General features: G+C 41.6%; 1 long non-coding RNA gene across 1 annotated transcript in view; it reads left to right on the top strand.

Annotated features, from left to right (window-relative positions):
• Nucleotides 1-16,535, top strand: part of LOC128346894 (uncharacterized) — a 46,149-nt gene extending 29,614 nt beyond the window's left edge. The window contains exon 3 of the long non-coding RNA XR_008317276.1: nt 15,010-16,535. This is a non-coding gene — a long non-coding RNA (uncharacterized LOC128346894). The remainder of the gene's footprint in view (nt 1-15,009) is intronic.
• The last annotated feature ends 289 nt before the right edge of the window (nt 16,536-16,824 follow it).

Genomic DNA, 16,824 nt, shown 5'->3' with positions numbered 1-16,824 from the left:
TGTACCAGTGCAAGTAGAGAGCCCAGGTAATGTTGACATAAATGGCCCTAGCCATTCCTGAAGCCCTTGGCTGACATCAGACTAATGAAGCACATGCATAGCATCCTGCATTCCAGACTAAAGCCGTGTGGGCACGCTTATGGGGAAGCGATGTTCACTAATCTCCTCTTCCCTCTGAAGTGTTCTGTGCCACCTAAATACAGTATATGTCCCTGAGTTTGCATAGTCCTCAAGGACATATTTACAGGTCACAAAGAGCATTTCAGAGGGAAAGGTTGATAGGGGGGAAATGACAATGACTTTTGGGTCAAATATGATCCAAGCTGCTTTAAAGCCTTTTCTTGTGAGCAGTGAGAAGGGGCTACATGGTTTGTGGTGAGGAAGCCCTAAAGAGCTTGCCTCCCCACAGTGGATCGATCCAACATCCCTGGGTGGGCAGACTGCCAGCCCACATGAGTACCAGCTGCTGCCGGAAGCTCCAAGGGTCGGGGTGCTGGGACACAGTGATGTGCATTGCCCCACCCCCAGAGTTCCAATAATGCTCCATGCGGGTGTGCACTGCATTATGGGGAACCCCCTCCCCTCCCTGAGTCTGCCAGCTGTGGCTGCTTACAAGGGTGGCTTCATTTTGAAGGGTGGCTTCATAGGCGTGTTTGCCGCCATGGTACCGCTGGGATCGGGCTCAATCCCAGTGGTTCACACATGCGTGCAAAACCAAGCTGAGCTCCCTTGCCCTGGTTTTGCATGTGAACAGCCTCTTAGTCTGTAACACGTCCTTCCTTTTCTGCACTTTGCTAGTCTTGATGTCAGCCCCTGGCTGTGTTACCATGGGTAGAATTACACTTGGCCTCATGTATGTTCTTCACTTGTTCAGGAGCCAGGCCCAGGTACCTTATACTCTGCACCATTGACTTGGATGTATAGCATCAGCTGATGCCTTGGATGTGTGATTGAGCCACCGCACATTAATCACTATGGATGGAATCTTCATACCAATACAAAAACAATACTTTTCAATTGAGACAATTAACACAAGTAGGTTTTTTGGGTGGTTTTTTTTACATTTTATATCCTGCTCTTCCTCCAAAGAGCCCAGAGCAGTGTACTACATACTTAAGTTTCTCCTCACAACAACCCTGTGAAGTAGGTTAGGCTGAGAGAGAAGTGACTGGCCCAGAGTCACCCGGCAAGTATCATGGCTGAATGGGGATTTGAACTCGGGTCTCCCCGGTCCCAGCACTCTATCATATCAGAATTCTACCATTCTACCCATGGTAGAATTACACCACGCTGGTTGAGAGTCATCACATGTTAAGGAACCAAGTGATGAGAAATCAAATGATGCCCAATGCATGTGAACCAGCTCTCATCCTCATCAGTCCTTGCCTCACCCCACACATTTGAGATCACACTTCCCTTAACAATCTAATACGGAATCCCTTCAAGATTCCCACAGCCCAAGTTATTCCTGTATTCAAACCAACCTGCTGTGGCATGCCTTTAGAAGTGAGTCAGTGCCTTGGTGAGTCAGTGCCTTTGGTCTCCCAAAGGCAAGCAAGCAGTGCAGTCTCATATGCATATAAATTCATGCCAGTCTTTGGATTTATCTTGGAAATAGAAATGAATAATATATATACCATGATAAACACTCACTGGGGAAATCTAAACAGGCTATATGTCGGGCTGCTAAACTCTTCCTAATATCTATCATGCTACCTTCTTACGGACCTGGGAGATTTTGAAAAGCAGTAAAACTGTCACCAACTAGTAAAATGAGAAATGGGGTAGTGGGGAGCGTGGGAGATGGGGACATTTGCATTAGGCCCCGTCCTATGAAGACCGAACATTAAAATGCTATTTGGTAACTTAGTAATAGAGAAGAATGGCAAGATCATATTCTTTTTTAAGGTCCAGCTCTTTTAAGTGTCTCCTTAAGAGAGCTCAGTAGGGTGTGTCAATATTGCTCCCCATGGTAATCATATGGTTTGCCTATGCAGACGCTGAATTGTTTTGTGGATGTGAAATATTGTGTGTTACCCTGTGAGCAGTGGAGCCAGTGGATCTGGGGGCCGTTGTTGAGACTGACAGTTACATTGTGCCCATGAATAGTGCAAAGGCAGAATCAAAAACTCAAGTGGACCCAGACAGAATGTCCTGACCTTTAAGAAAAAAGCTGATTGGTTATGGTATATAAGCTCTCCTTCATCTTTCAACATAATCCATTACACCTTTCTTAGCAAACGCTAGTAATTTATGAGGGTGCATAGATATGTTTCCCATAGATTCTTTACACGTTCATCAGGGAAAGAAGTCCCTGTATCATATAATATCTTCTATATAATTATTTTAAGTGTTTTATAATCACATTCTTTTCTTTCTTATGCGTCCTCTTACTGTCTTGTAATAGTTTTAAAACTCATGGGATATATGAGTCAGTGAGTTACAATGCAAATTCCTGCAAATAACAAATCTGTGGCATATTAGTCCAACCAAATATTTCCACAGTGCAAAAGAAGATATATCGAAAGATGTCATCAAAAATAATCAAGGCAAGCCAGAAAATATCCATGATCATTATTATTTCTTTACATATCTTCATTTGAGTTTTTCTGAAATAAATTTATGAAATATTTGTAGCAAACATTATATATCATGCATCTCCAATGTGCTGTGTTTCGAAAAGTGCTTTCTAAAACATCAGGAAAATAATAGCATTACCACTGCTGGATTTGTTGGAAATGTATGCAGCATAAACAAAAATTTTATTTGCAATAACATAATACTTATGCTATTTTGAATGGTTCAGGAGTGTCATATTTTAATGAATATATAATAAATTAATTTCATGGCAATATTATTATTATTACGTTTCCGATTTTATTGCATAGGGAGAAAAGGCAAATACTATTTTCAAAATGAACCTTTTAATACATGTGTTATTTTGTTGGAAGGGGGAATGATTTAACATGTGGGGATCTATTAAAAATTAGCAAAGGGCAACTATCGTAAAGAATACATAATACATAAGGGGACCAGTAATAATTCAGAATGCGGAGAGGGGACAATAAAGAGAACTGGAGGAGCCTGCCCACCTCTCCCTTTCTCCATCTGCTTTGCCACCTCTCTGTTGAACATGAGCATAGAGAGTTGCCTATGCTGAGTCAGGCTATTGGTCCATCTAGCTCAGGGGTGGAGATCCTCACTATGTGTGCTTGAGCCCTGGAGGACTCAAGCAACATAGTATTATGTACTATGTACATTTGAGTCCCTGAGGGCACACAGCATTAGCCCCTGTGCTACTCCCTGGGTCCTCTAGCACATGTGCTGTTGTGAAAGAGGACTAGGAGTTCAGTGTATTCCTGTGCTCCAATACTCTCTGTAAAATCCAAATTCCAAAACAATTGCCGACTCTCAGCAATATGTTCCCAATTGTACAGAGCAATTCCAAAGCAGAGCATGAGGAGTGCTCCAAACTCCTCTTCCACAACAGCAGGCATGTTAGAGGACCCAGAAAGTAGTGTGGGGCTAGTGCATCATTAGTCAGGGTGTCAGCCAGCATTGTCTACATCCAGGGTTTCTGGCAATGGTCTTTCTCAACTCTGCCCGGAGATGCCAGGAATTGGACCTGAGACCTTCTCTGTACAAAGCAAAGGGAGGAGAGCTGGTCTTGTGGTAATGAACATGAATTATCCCCTTTGCTAAACAGGAGATTCCACCGTGGTTTGCCTTTGGATGAGTAACAACATGTGAGCACTGTAAGAAATTCCCCTTAGGGGATGCGAAATGAGGTAGTTTCTTATGTTCTTTAAAGCATGTGCTCTAACTACTGAATTACAGACTCTCCCCAGTTGCTACTACTACAAGGTTATTAATTCCAGGAGATCTTGGGGTGCAGTAGGTTGACTTCATAGCAGTTAAAGCCACTGTTGTCATCTTCATTATAACCATCATTTATTACTTATTCTGTATCAATTCCAATTAAAGGAGACAAGTCTATAAGTTTACATTTTAGTTAAACACCACAGAAAGGAATTAGGTGAGAAGAAGGATAATATGCCAAATATCAACCAAATAGGATAATGTAGGAAAAGCAGAGGGAAATGATTAGTTTCCAGTACCTTCCTGGAGAAAGGAAGAAAGGAAGCATAGCATCAACAAAAGAAGAGTACTCCAGGCATATGGCATTGTAGGTTTTTGTTTTTGTTTTAATTGAGAAATAGCACACAAGAGGCAAGGTTTTAAAATGTTTGTATTGGAAAAGTGAAGACACCAAGAAGGAGGATGAGGAGAAAGCAGAGATGAGAGATAGCAAAGACTAAGACAATGAAGATATTTAAAAACAAATAAAAGAAATGTGAAATCCAGAAAGTAAGAGGGAGCCAGTGTAAAGAAATATAAAAAAGACAAATATTAAAGGCTGAAGAGAAAATAATATTAGAGCAATTAATTGTAAAAATAGTAAAAAATGAAAAGGGGTTTTCACTGAATCAGCATTTAAAAATGGACAGATCTAGAACAGATTGGAAATGGAAAACCAAGTTTCATCTAAAGCTGAGATGACAAAAAAATCTGCCACAAGCAACTGTCACAATGGTGGACTTGATACATATAATGAATTACAGAACTAGTCAGAGATGATGAGATAAAATATGAGATAAAAGAATATACCAACAGTTTGGGAGGGGAAACAATTAATTCCATTTTCTGCACATTGATGTTCAATTTACTTATTTTAAAAGTCCAATCTGTCTTGTTTTTCTCCAAAGAGAAGGCAAGAATGGTGAATAAGCTAACAATGCTGGGAACTGGCTGGCAGGCTGGGTCTTCTCACCACCACCCCACCAACCTGTCCATCCCTTTGTCCACCTCACTGTCCATCTGGATTACTGCAACACACTCTATGTGGGGCTGCCCTTGAAGAATATTCAGAAACTGCAGCTGATGCAAAATATGGCAGCTAGGATTTTATCCAGAGCTGCCAACTGGGATCATATTACACCCATTTTGAAAGAGCTACATTAGCTGCCAATTTGTTTCTAGGTCCAATTCAAGGTGGTAGTTTTGGCCTTTAAAGCCCTTTTTGGTTTGGGACCTAAATACCTGAGGGACCACCTGTTCCCAAGGGTTTCTGCCCACTTGACGAGGTCATCAGAGGGGGCTCTGCTCCATGTGCTCAAAATAAGGGAGCCTCGGCTGTCGTGCACACATGACAGGGCCTTCTCAGTTATTGCCCTCAGATTTGGGAATGCTTTCCCAGTGGGCATCTGTTCCTCAGTTTCCATCACTTTTTAGAAAGCAAGTGAAATCTTGGATTTTTACCCAGGCTTTTATATTAGTGTTATTTTTGTTGCTGCTGCTTTGTATTTATGGTTATATTGTGCACGAGGAAACCCTGAAAAAGGGTTTTCACTGAACCAGTGTTTTAAAATGGACAGATCTAGAACAGATTGGAAAAGGCATACCAAGTTTCATCTAAAGCTGACATGACAAAAAAAGATCTGTCACAAACCACTGTCACACAAAAAATAGTGGATGATGCATATAATGAATTACAGAACAAGTCAGAGATTATGAGATAAAATATGAGCTGATGAAAAACCTGAGAAACTTGTATTAGATGTGTATTTTTATATTCCAATTTAATATTTTTATTGTGTAATTTTTATAGTCTTCCATTGTTTTAAATGTTTTGTAAACTGCCTTGAGATTGTTTTAATGAAAGGCAGTATTAAAATTTAATGATAAATGAATGATAAAGCTAAATGATAAATGATAAACATAACCCATCCATCTCCATTCCTTTCTTCTAAACAGATGCCATAGAAAATACATACTCATGGGGGCCACCAAGAGATTCTGTTGAGGGTTTGGGAGGACTGGGAGAGTTAGTTTCCCTACCAGTATCCTAAGTAAGTCTTGGGGTCTCTACTATTGGTACCCTGGGCTCATCAGTACACACACACACACACACACACACACACACACACACACACACACTATCTGCACTCCTCGGAAAGGAAATCCGAAATAGGACAAAGATGGCACTACATTATGCTACTACATGAAGATGACATTTGAGCATCCAGGTAAAGATTATTGTGGTGACATCAATAAATCCAGGTGCAGTTCTCCGAGAGGTTTTCCTGCACAAGCCCTCCTGAAATGAATGGGAGCTGCACAAAAGCTTATGCAGAAGAACCATGCCAACTATCAGTAGAATGATTTCTGTGTAAATACTCTGGGCTAGTTTGGAAGATACTTCCCAGGCCCACACAAATAAAGTGGGGTGGCATGCCAAGTGTGCACCTGTCGTGACATCTTTCACAATGTCCTGACACCCTCCCAGTGTCTCCCTTTATTGTGTGGGAGGCTATTTATCTGAATGGCAGCTATAAACACACCTACTACTACTACTACTACTACTACTACTACTACTACTACTACTATCAGTCAGCCAGTCATCTTTATTCAGTCAATTGATTAGCAAATCAAATAAATAAAACAGCAGCACAATCAAGAAATACATTCAGACAATTCCACCAGTCTCACCATGAACCAGAGTGATCCGAATTCTACCAGCAATGTAACAGAGTTTCGCCACTGAATAAGAGACACTAGGGCCATATCTCACTACTATCTTAAACTAGTATTTGGGGTACAGAGTGGCCAATTGGACAAACAGCCCCAACCCACCCACACACACACACACCTAAGGGATGTACCAGGACGGCATCAGGACATCATGAAAGAAGCCATGACAGGTGTGCACTTGGTGCATTCCCCCTTTAATCATGTGAGTTGAGGAAGTATAGTCCAAACTAGCCTTTTGTTTCTATGAACACCGGGGTAACCTGCTGTGGTTTTGTCCCATGGGAGGGGAGAATGCATTTCAGTGATTAACAGAGTATGTACCTGCAAAAACAGAGGCACAAATAGTCTCATTATCATAATAGTCCTTTAAAACTATCACAGAGAACTTAAAACATAATGCCAACACATAAACAATCCTATGTGCTCTGAGCCATCTATCTGTAGACAGCTTAAACAAAGCAGTCTTTTATCACCTGTATGATTTTATTTCTCACTGATGTGTAGGTAAAATATTGATTTGTTTTTGTAAGAGAAGTACTATGTTTCAAAAGCATTTTTTTCCTGTTGGGAAGACTTTGATGTCTAGGTAAATGGTGGCCTCTTCTGTGATTTTTTTTTTAAATTTAAAATACTGCCTTGCTGCCCCTTGTGAACAACAGAATCCTCTTCCTAAGTTAATGACCTTGATTTCTGTAGTGTTTGATCATGAAAGCTTAAGGTAGGCCATCTGGTGAATTTATTCAACAGTATTTTTCCTCCTAGTCTTATAGTGTTAATGTTTACCTTCTCCTGTATCTTACATTCATCACCCACAATCCCCACAAGTGTACACATGATTATGGCAAGGCCAATTTTGAATTCTTGTTGTGGAAAAAAACCTTCTAACTCAATTAGCATTCTAAAGAATGGCTTCAGTTTTGTGCTCCATTAAAGTCAGCTAAATTGATGCCCTGCATGTCTTTATTTCAAAAATAAAGCTGAACAATTAAAGCCCATGTCTCTTTGCTCAGCTTTTGATTCCTCACAAAGCTTTCTCGCTTGCCGCCTTTGGACGCAATGTTAACAAAGTCAGTTAACATCAAGAGCCGCGGTAACAGGCATAGCGGAATTCCTTGTTTTTGCTCAATCAGTCTGTGTTCAAACTATCCGATTGATTTATTTGTTCAGGCTGACCCTTATTCATCACTTAATTATCCCCGTATAATGTTTCAAGAGCTTCCTGACATAAGGAGAAAGACAATTGCTGATGTTCTGGGAAACAACTGTTGCCCTGATGGCCAAAATGATGGCTGCAGGTCGAAGGTTGGTCTCATTTTGAGGAGCATACTCCATTCTTAAGAGGTGCGGCTGGAGACACCTATCCTGAGTGTTACTAACAGCCTGGCCAGCCTGTCAGTCAACTTTAGAAACATTACTTGCATCACAACAAATGAAGAGTTAGGCGTGAAGGACTGGGATAGCTGCTAGCCAACTACTTGTTATTAACTACATTAATTTAGTAGTTGCTCTTGTCAGATTTTAAACACTGGGCTTGATTCTGATCTCTCTCTCTCTCTCTCTCTCTCTCTCTCTCTCTCGCATCAGTGAAGTTCCAACGAATTAACTGAAGGAAGTGCTATTTAATGTCAATTTGTATAGCAGAACATAGCCTAGTAGAACAGATTAATAGCTACATAGCTGGTGTTCTACCAAAGAAAACCACAGGGCTCTGTGGGCACCAGGAGTCGAAATCGAGTTGACAGCACACTTTACTTACTTAGTTGGTATAATCCAAAGAAAACTACACGTCCTTAGAAGTCACTTAAGCACACAATCCATTCTAGTGACTCACATGTGCAGTGGTAGAAGAGCGGAATAAGGGCTGCTCCTTCACAGAGAGGCTGCTGCAGGCAGCATACCTGCCTTGAAGTGCAGGTAGAGAGGGATGGGGAAGTGATTTCCGTTTCTCTCACCTCCCTCCAAAAGTCCTTTTCATTTGCAGAAGTATGTCTCTCAGGGGACATATTTTTGGGTAACAGAGAGGACTTCCAGGAAATGGGAGATCATTAAATCCCACCCACTCACCCCACAAACACAAACGCACAAATGTTGGTACTGCATTAGTATAGGACCCATCTGCAGCACTGGTGCATCTCACAGAACACTAGTGCTGTGTTAGCATGTCGGCCATTAACTCCTAAACTAATTTAATTGGAAATTACTCGAAATAGTAATGCATAACTTGTCCTTTTAATTTCAAGTAATTTTCCTCCTCATGTAGGCCATTTATTTCCAAATAAAGATGCTCTAGAGTTATAGGCTTGGTTTCAAATTCCAGTAGAGCTTTGAATTCAGAGGATGTGCTTGGTCCCATCACTAGTTCTCTGCCTAATAATAATAATAATAATAATTCTTGAGGCTGATAACATTGCACACACTGAAGTTAAAAGAAAAATTGGAAATGAACAGATAAGGAGAGTTAGAAAAATCCTAAAGTCCAAACTCAATGGTGGGAACACCATACAAGCCATAAACACCTGGGCTATACGTATTATCAGATGCAGTGCAGGAATAATAGACTGGACCAGGCAAAGCTAGAGACGCTAGATCGTAAGATCAGGAAGATAATGACCATCAATCATGCTCTGCACTCCTGCAGTGATGTAGATAGGCTATACCTCCCTCGCAGCTCAGGTGGAAGAGGAATAATGCAAGTCCATCAAACAGTAGAGGAGGAGAAAAGAGGCCTTGAAGAATATATAAAGGATATTGAAGAAGATGCACTTCAAATGGTCAATAACAAGAAACTATTCAACACCAATGAAAGAAAGCAGGCCTACAAGAAAGAACAAGTCAAGAACCGAGCAGAAAAATGGAGAAATAAGCCCCTGCATGGTCAATATTTGCACAATATAAGTGGAAAATCAGATATCACCAAGACCTGGCAATGGCTTAAGAATGGCAACTTGAAGAAAGAAAGAGAGGGTTTAATACTGGCTGCACAAGAACAGGCACTAAGAACAAATGCAATAAGAGCAAAAGCCAAAAAATCCACAACAAACAGCAAGTGCCGCCTTTGTAAAGAAGCAGATGAAACCGTGGACCACCTAATCAGATGTTGTAAAAAGATCGCACAGACTGACTACAAACCAAGGCATGACAAGGTAGCAGGGATGATACACTGGAACGTCTGCAAAATATACAAGCTACCTGTAGCCAAAGATTGGTGGGACCATACAATTGAAAAAGTTGTAGAAAATGAAGATGCAAAAATATTATGGGACTTCCGACTACAAACAGACAAACATCTGCCACACAATATACCAGATATAACTGTAGCTGAGAAGAAAGAAAAAGAAGTCAAAATAATCGACATAGCAAAACCAGGGGATAGCAGAATAGAAGAAAAAGAAATAGAAAAAATCACCAAATACAAAGATCTACAAATTGAAATTAAAAGGCTGTGGCAGAAAAAGACCAAAATAATCCCAGTGGTCATTGGCACCCTAGGTGCAATTCCAAACAACTTAAAGAGCACCTCAACACCATAGGGGCCACAGAAATCGCCATCAGCCAATTACAAAAAGCAGCTTTACTGGGAACAGTCTATATTCTGCGCCGATACCTATAACAACAGCAACAACATTGATAATAAAATTCAGCCATCCCAGGTCCTTGGGAAGGACTCGATGTCTGGATAAAACAAACCAGTCAATAACATCTGTCTGACTGTGTAAACAACAACAACAACAACAATAATTGTCATGACCCTGGTCTCGCCACAGCCATTCTCTTGTTTTACTTTTTTTTTTTTTTGAGGGGAGGGGTTTGGTTCACCCAAGTCTGCCTCCTCCTCCTCCAGGCTCCTTGGGATCACTGTGGCAGTCTCTCTCCACAGGCCTCCACCACTCACTCTCCAACTGCCCCTCATCACTGGCTGAGCTTGCCTTATATCCTTCCTGACAACTGATGCATCCCACGCCCCCACTGATTGGACCTCCGCCCTGCCATATCAGGCTGCTCTTACCCTTATCCCACTCAGCTGTGCCTCTGTCTGCTACTGCCTCCTCCCTCACTCACCCCCGCCCTTCCCCCAGCACCTCTAGCCCGGCTTCTTGGTCTTGCAGCATCTCGGCTGGCCGCTCGTTGGGGTGCTCTGCCTGGCCGCCTGCACCACCTGGGGCCTTTCTGGCCTTGGTTGCTGAGGGAACGTCGGAGCTGGTAAGGCCGGTGGGGGGCCCCATCGGACATCATAACAACAACAACAACAACAACTAGCTTAACCTGTGTAGTGCGTCTGCGCTCTAGTACTTGATTGTTCCCCTCACTCCCGCCACAGCCCCCTACCTCAGAGATCTCTCAACCCTCACTAGAGCTGCACTCCTGCTCCTCCATCCCGTTGCTTCCATCCCCCTCACCCCTCTTGATCACTCTTCCATATCTTTAGTCCATCCCCCTCATCTCTCTTGGTCACGGCTGCAGCGTTGCTGGCACCTATTGGCCAAGCTGCAGCCTCCTGTCCTCAGAGACCTCCTCACCCGAGGTCTGCTCTGCTCCAGCTCACAGGAACTTTTCCTCGCTGCCATCACCGCCACAGCCACTCGTTCCCCTCAGGCCGCTGACAGGCCTAGGCCCAGGCCCATCCCTTGCCTGCCTGGGTTGACTTGACCCTTTTGCCTGCCTGCCTGCCTCCACCAATGGCTTTGGTAGCCCCAAACAGCAGCAGTAGTTGACTTGACTCTTCCTTGCTGCTGGTGCTGCCATGGCCATTCATTCCCCTCAGGCTGCTGACAGGCTAGGGTCCGTCCCTCACCCTTGTCTCTCTTCCCCTCCCCTTTTCTCTCTTTCTCTCTCCTCCACTCGCTCTTCCCCACTCTTCCCCACTCCCTTCATGTTCTCTCTCCCCCTCCCTCCCTCCTTCCCTCCATCCCTGAGTTAACAGATCTTGTTCATCTTGTTAACAGATCTCATTCACCTTGTTTTCTCATCTAATTCACACAACAGCAGCCTCCTTCTCCTGAAGGGGCTCTTTCCTCCCTCAGGACTCCTCTCTTAGCAGACCCCTGCCCACCATCCTTTTATTATTCCTCTCCTCTACAATCAAGAACACCTTCCGACCAGTAACAGTTGCATTCCAACTGAACTTAACCATCACAGGCTCCTCCACCTTATCTGCATATGGAATCCCCACTGCCCAATCACCATGTTGCCACAGGCTCCTCCTCCCTATCTGCATATGGAATCCCTACTGTCCAGTCAGATGCTTCTGCTTGCAAACTCTCGCGAGAGCTGCCACACACGGGATTAGCTGCGGGTATGCCTTAGAGAATTAAATATATAGAAGATAATGAATAAAAATAATGAAAAAAATGAAAAATTGGTGATGATGTGATTTAAACAAGGATTGTAGATTACCCTGCATATATTAACTGCTATAAATTTGATAAACCTTCTTGTCTGTAGCCTAAATTGCAAGATATCTGTGGTAGTAGTAATAGATGGTGCCAACGAACATTTTTACATCCCCAATAGAAAAAGCAACCATTTGTTTTTAATATGTAACACTATTCTGAAACTAGTTCCATCAGCAATAAAGACTTGTCACTGCTTTCATTTGGACAAAACGAAAATTCGAATTGGAAGTTTAAAAAAAATTCTAAATTGGAAGTAAAATTCTTCTCAGGCTTGTGCAGACATGGAAGTGGGGACTGTGTCATCCCAAGGCTCAGAGACATCCTGCAGAACCAGGCTTTAACTGTGGTTCTGTGTGACATCTGAACTAGCCTCATAGTTTACTGTATTATCTTGATTATGATCATGCATTTTCCAAGGATATTTCTGCTATGTCCAAAAATATGTGGTTCAGAAATTCTGAATTAATCCTCTAATTAGCTGCCTTGGTTGCACACACACCCCACCACCACTTCTCTTTCCCTTTCCTGTCTTTGTTCATTTCACCTGCCCAGTAGGCAATGACATTGCTACAGTTCAGAACTGTATCTAAGGAACTGCCTTATGCTGAATCAGGCCAATACTAGGCCAGTATTATCAGCCCTGGCAAGCTGAAGAACACTGTGATCTCAGGAAGAGACCTTTTCCAGTCTTGAAGAACTTGGGTCTTTATGGCAAGCAGCAACCATTGAGAAATAGCAAAGATCACTGGCATACTGGGTGAAATACCCATATACCTACAAATCACATGTTCTTCTGTTGACCTATGGTGCCTTCCAGAAAATTAGGTTTTATGTGTAATAATACTTATTTAGCATGTGTAAAGCACATTTTGAATATGCAATACATGTTTTATCTTGCTGTAATCTTTACAAAAACACTGCAAGTAAATCTTATTATCCCCATATTACAAATGAAAGAAGGGCTAAGAGGGATTGGAAACCACATAGTAAGTTTATGGCAGAGGCGAGATTCAAACTGTGGGAATCCTGATTCACAGCTCTGTCTCTCAGCCACAATACTACTATACCAGCTCTACGACACCAGCTCTCAACCTGCCAGATTGGTTTGGGGCAACCAGGCAGACTTGAGATATATTTTAAGGATAATTTTTAAAAAGAAGAATCTAGAAGGGTGAAAGAAAAGCATAACTCATGCTAAAGAAGTTGTTGGAGAAAGCACGTAAGGATGGCCTGTTTGTTTTTGAAATGGACTAACCCACTGCTGAAGCAATACGGGGTTGGCTTCTAATGTGCAGACATCTTTGACTTCTGCAACTTGCAACTTGTCACCATGCAAGGCTCAGCAGTAGTTTGTGATGATGTCATCCATCCTGATTCAAGATGGCAGACGAGCAAACTTTTGAGGTGCAAGTGGGCTAACTTGTGAATCTCCAAACCAATTTGAACCAAATTTGCTACATCTGTAGGGATACATTCGGATGCCTCATTGGCATAGTTTATTATGATATCATCCACCCTGATTCAAGATGGTGGACGTGTGAACATTTGAGGAGCCAATAGGCTAACTTGTGGACCATCTAACCAATTTGAACCAAATTTAGTACAGTTGTAGTGAGTGACACACAGGGACACCGCAATGGTGTAGTTTGTGATGATGTCATCCACCCTAATACAAGATGGCAGATGCGTAAACATTTGAGGTGGAAGTGGACTAACTTGTGGACCGTCTAAACAATTTGAACCAAATGTAGTACAGTTATTGTGAGTGACAGATAGGGACACCTCAGTGGTGTAGTTTGTAATAATGTCATCAACCCCAATCCAAGATTTTTATTTATCATATTTGTCAAAATCAAGATGACGGATGCTTGAACATTTGAGGTGCAAATAGAAACCAATTTGAACCAAATTTGGTACAGTTGTAGGGACACCTCAAACGCATAGTTTGTAATGATGTCATCCACCCCAATTCAAGATGGCAGATGCATGAACATTTGAGGTGGAAGTGGGCTAACTTATGAACTGCCTAACTGATTTGTACCAAATTTAGTCCAGTTGTAGAGATAATGAAAGGAAAGTAGGCAGATTAGTTCTTCTTACTAGAACTTGTTTCTTTTTCAAACAACAGCCACAACTCCCCACACCCAGTTTGAATTAGGGTCATGGTATAGTAGGTGCTGGTGGCGGGCTAACCTTTCTTTTCCCCTGCATCATGGACCTGATACAAATCACGCACGCCTCCAAAGCCACTATTAGCTGCTTATCATCAAGAGTTCCAGTCATAACAGTTTCTCACCACATCTAGTTGGATCTTGAACAATCAGTCAAGAGTTTCTCCTCAGTTATAGCCCTAGTCAGACACTATGTTGCATGGCTATACAGATGTCTGTACACATGACAAGTTTTTGTGTGAATGAATAAACCTGTTTTATTTTAAAAGCTAACCTGGGCACAGGCCCCTTAACTGCATGATACAGAAAGGAAGTGTACTGCTGTACTTGTTCAACCTAACATGTGAATAGCTGTATTTGTATACAGATCTGTATCTGTGTATGCAGTACACTCATTGTAGGGGTGTTGGATAGAATGTCTGAACAGGGCTTATAAACTTGCCAGATCAAGTCATTATTGTCTGTTGCAAATGCAATACAGGGGAAATGCTACTGACCTATCTTAAAAAGTTGTTGTGAAGCACATGAAACACTCCGAACCATCTAACAGAACTATAAAAATTCAACATTCACATTTACCATCAGGGTATGTTGTTGTTGTTTGTTCATTTTCTTAGGTTGGTGGCAACAGCAAGTGCTGAATAATATTGTCCAGAAGTCCTAGACAATCAAATGTGTGAATTTGCTGGGGTCATATTATTGTTGTTTTATGGCACTTAAAGGAGAGCAAAGGGTTTCAGCAAATGGCACTGTTTCATTTCAGGAAATGCATCAAATATTTTAATGGCTAGTTGAGCAAAGTTCTGAACAATAAAAAAACAAAAACCCAACTAACAGCAACTCTTTTCTTACAGATGGAAAATTTATGACTCCAAAGGGCAGTGTTCTATCAAAGAGTTTGGCCAAGGCCACTTCACCTACTGGGTGATGTGAGGACACAGCAAGATGAAAGTGAAGTTAGTTCATTTCTTCCCATCACAACAAAAAGGTTGATGAAGAATATACTTGATATCCTGCTGTCCCCAGTTACCTGGGAGTTTGGAGCCTGCCGTTTGAATAATGTTTCTTGTACAATAGGAATGACAGCAGAAGTGTGGAGAGACTGATAGGGCTTCCTGCAGGCTCAGCTTTTATAGTTCAAACTCATTCTTTACCCTCAGAATAGAACGGATAATAAATGTGTAAGTAAGTAGCTAGCAATCTTCAGTCACAGCGGAGTAACCAGTTGCTTTCTTGCAGTTTAAAAACTGCACTTAGAAATTCTTGCAACTGAACAGTCTTGCTTCACATTTGCTTCACATTTCATGTTTGATGTCTGCATGAAACAGAATACAGTAAATTGCACTAGTTGTGGCAGAATTTGAATAATGCAAAATCAAAGTGCTCCATGAATTGTTAACCAGGACTTTAGTGATGAAACGTATGCATGTTAAGTTGTCAATTTAATGATGCACCCACCAACAATAAGGCCCTTTGCTATATGTACATTCAGCACGATCAAGGGGCCCCAATGCAAGTAGGAGTTCAGATGCTCACTGCAGCAGCTGCATAAAGGCTTCCCTGTTGATTTCCATGTTGGACCAGCACTGTGCATGCATTCTCATTGTGCATCATAAGCTGGCCCTAATATTAAATCCCAAATGAAAACCCACCCATGCAGGAGCATTGCATGCACATTAGAGTGAATTTAATGTGCAGTTGGACCCAACTAAAAATATAATTTCTGTCCAAATAAGGGTGTTATTAAAATGGCATTTTGGCCCTGTGGTCTAGAAAAGATGAGCACTGTTTCACCTTATGCCTGCAAAGGTTTAAGCTAGACAATTCTATGCTCAGCCATACCAATGGAGTAGCAAAGTTAGAGAAACTTTAAACACAGGGATTGCAATACTTGCATGTCAGAGTGCCAGTCCTTATGCTTTAAAATCACCCATGTAGAGCAGCTCCATGGATGCAGCCACATGAGTTGAGATAAGTCATTGGTGCAACCATATTTAAGTGGAACCATATTTATAGAGACCATTTTCCAGCAGTGATCTACATAAACGTCATGGCATATTTTCCAACCTCTTTACTTGCATGAATTGCCACCAGGAAGTAGCACCTATCAATGTGAATGTGCTTTGTGCATTAATTCTTCCATGTAGCTACCCCATGTGAAGAATTTTACATCCATAGCAAATGATGCTCCTCTATAACAGCGTGTAGTGAAACAGAGTGTAGGAGAGCACAAATAGGATGTCTCAGCATCACATAAATACTGAGAAAAGACATCTCCCCTCTAGCTCATGGACAATGAATGTTGCAAGGCCAAGAAAAAGCAGCATTTCCCCCTTATAATGTCAGTCATTATGCCATTGGTCCGTAGTTTGGAGTGCTGTAAAATGCTATTATTTGTGATGGTGTATCAGCTAAGAAATAAAACCAAGTCCATTACCCTTCCTTTGTTAGGATTCTTTTTCATCCAAAACACTCCAGAAGATATTCTTCTTTCCCCCCTAAACATTTTATTATTTTTGCTACTAATTATTCATCAAGACCATACATTTTTATATCAGTTGGCAAGTCCGTATATTTCATAATTGACTCTTTGTATCTAAAATAGCTTATATACCCTTAGAAGAAATTAGGGTTGACTCTTTTCTCATTATGTCTATCAGAACATTTTT

This window comes from Hemicordylus capensis, chromosome 1 (genome assembly GCF_027244095.1).
Source record: "Hemicordylus capensis ecotype Gifberg chromosome 1, rHemCap1.1.pri, whole genome shotgun sequence".
In the NCBI taxonomy this organism is placed as follows: Eukaryota; Metazoa; Chordata; class Lepidosauria; order Squamata; family Cordylidae; genus Hemicordylus; species Hemicordylus capensis.
The sequence above is the reverse complement of the archived record's forward strand: the minus strand, read 5'-3'. Positions and strand labels throughout refer to the sequence as shown.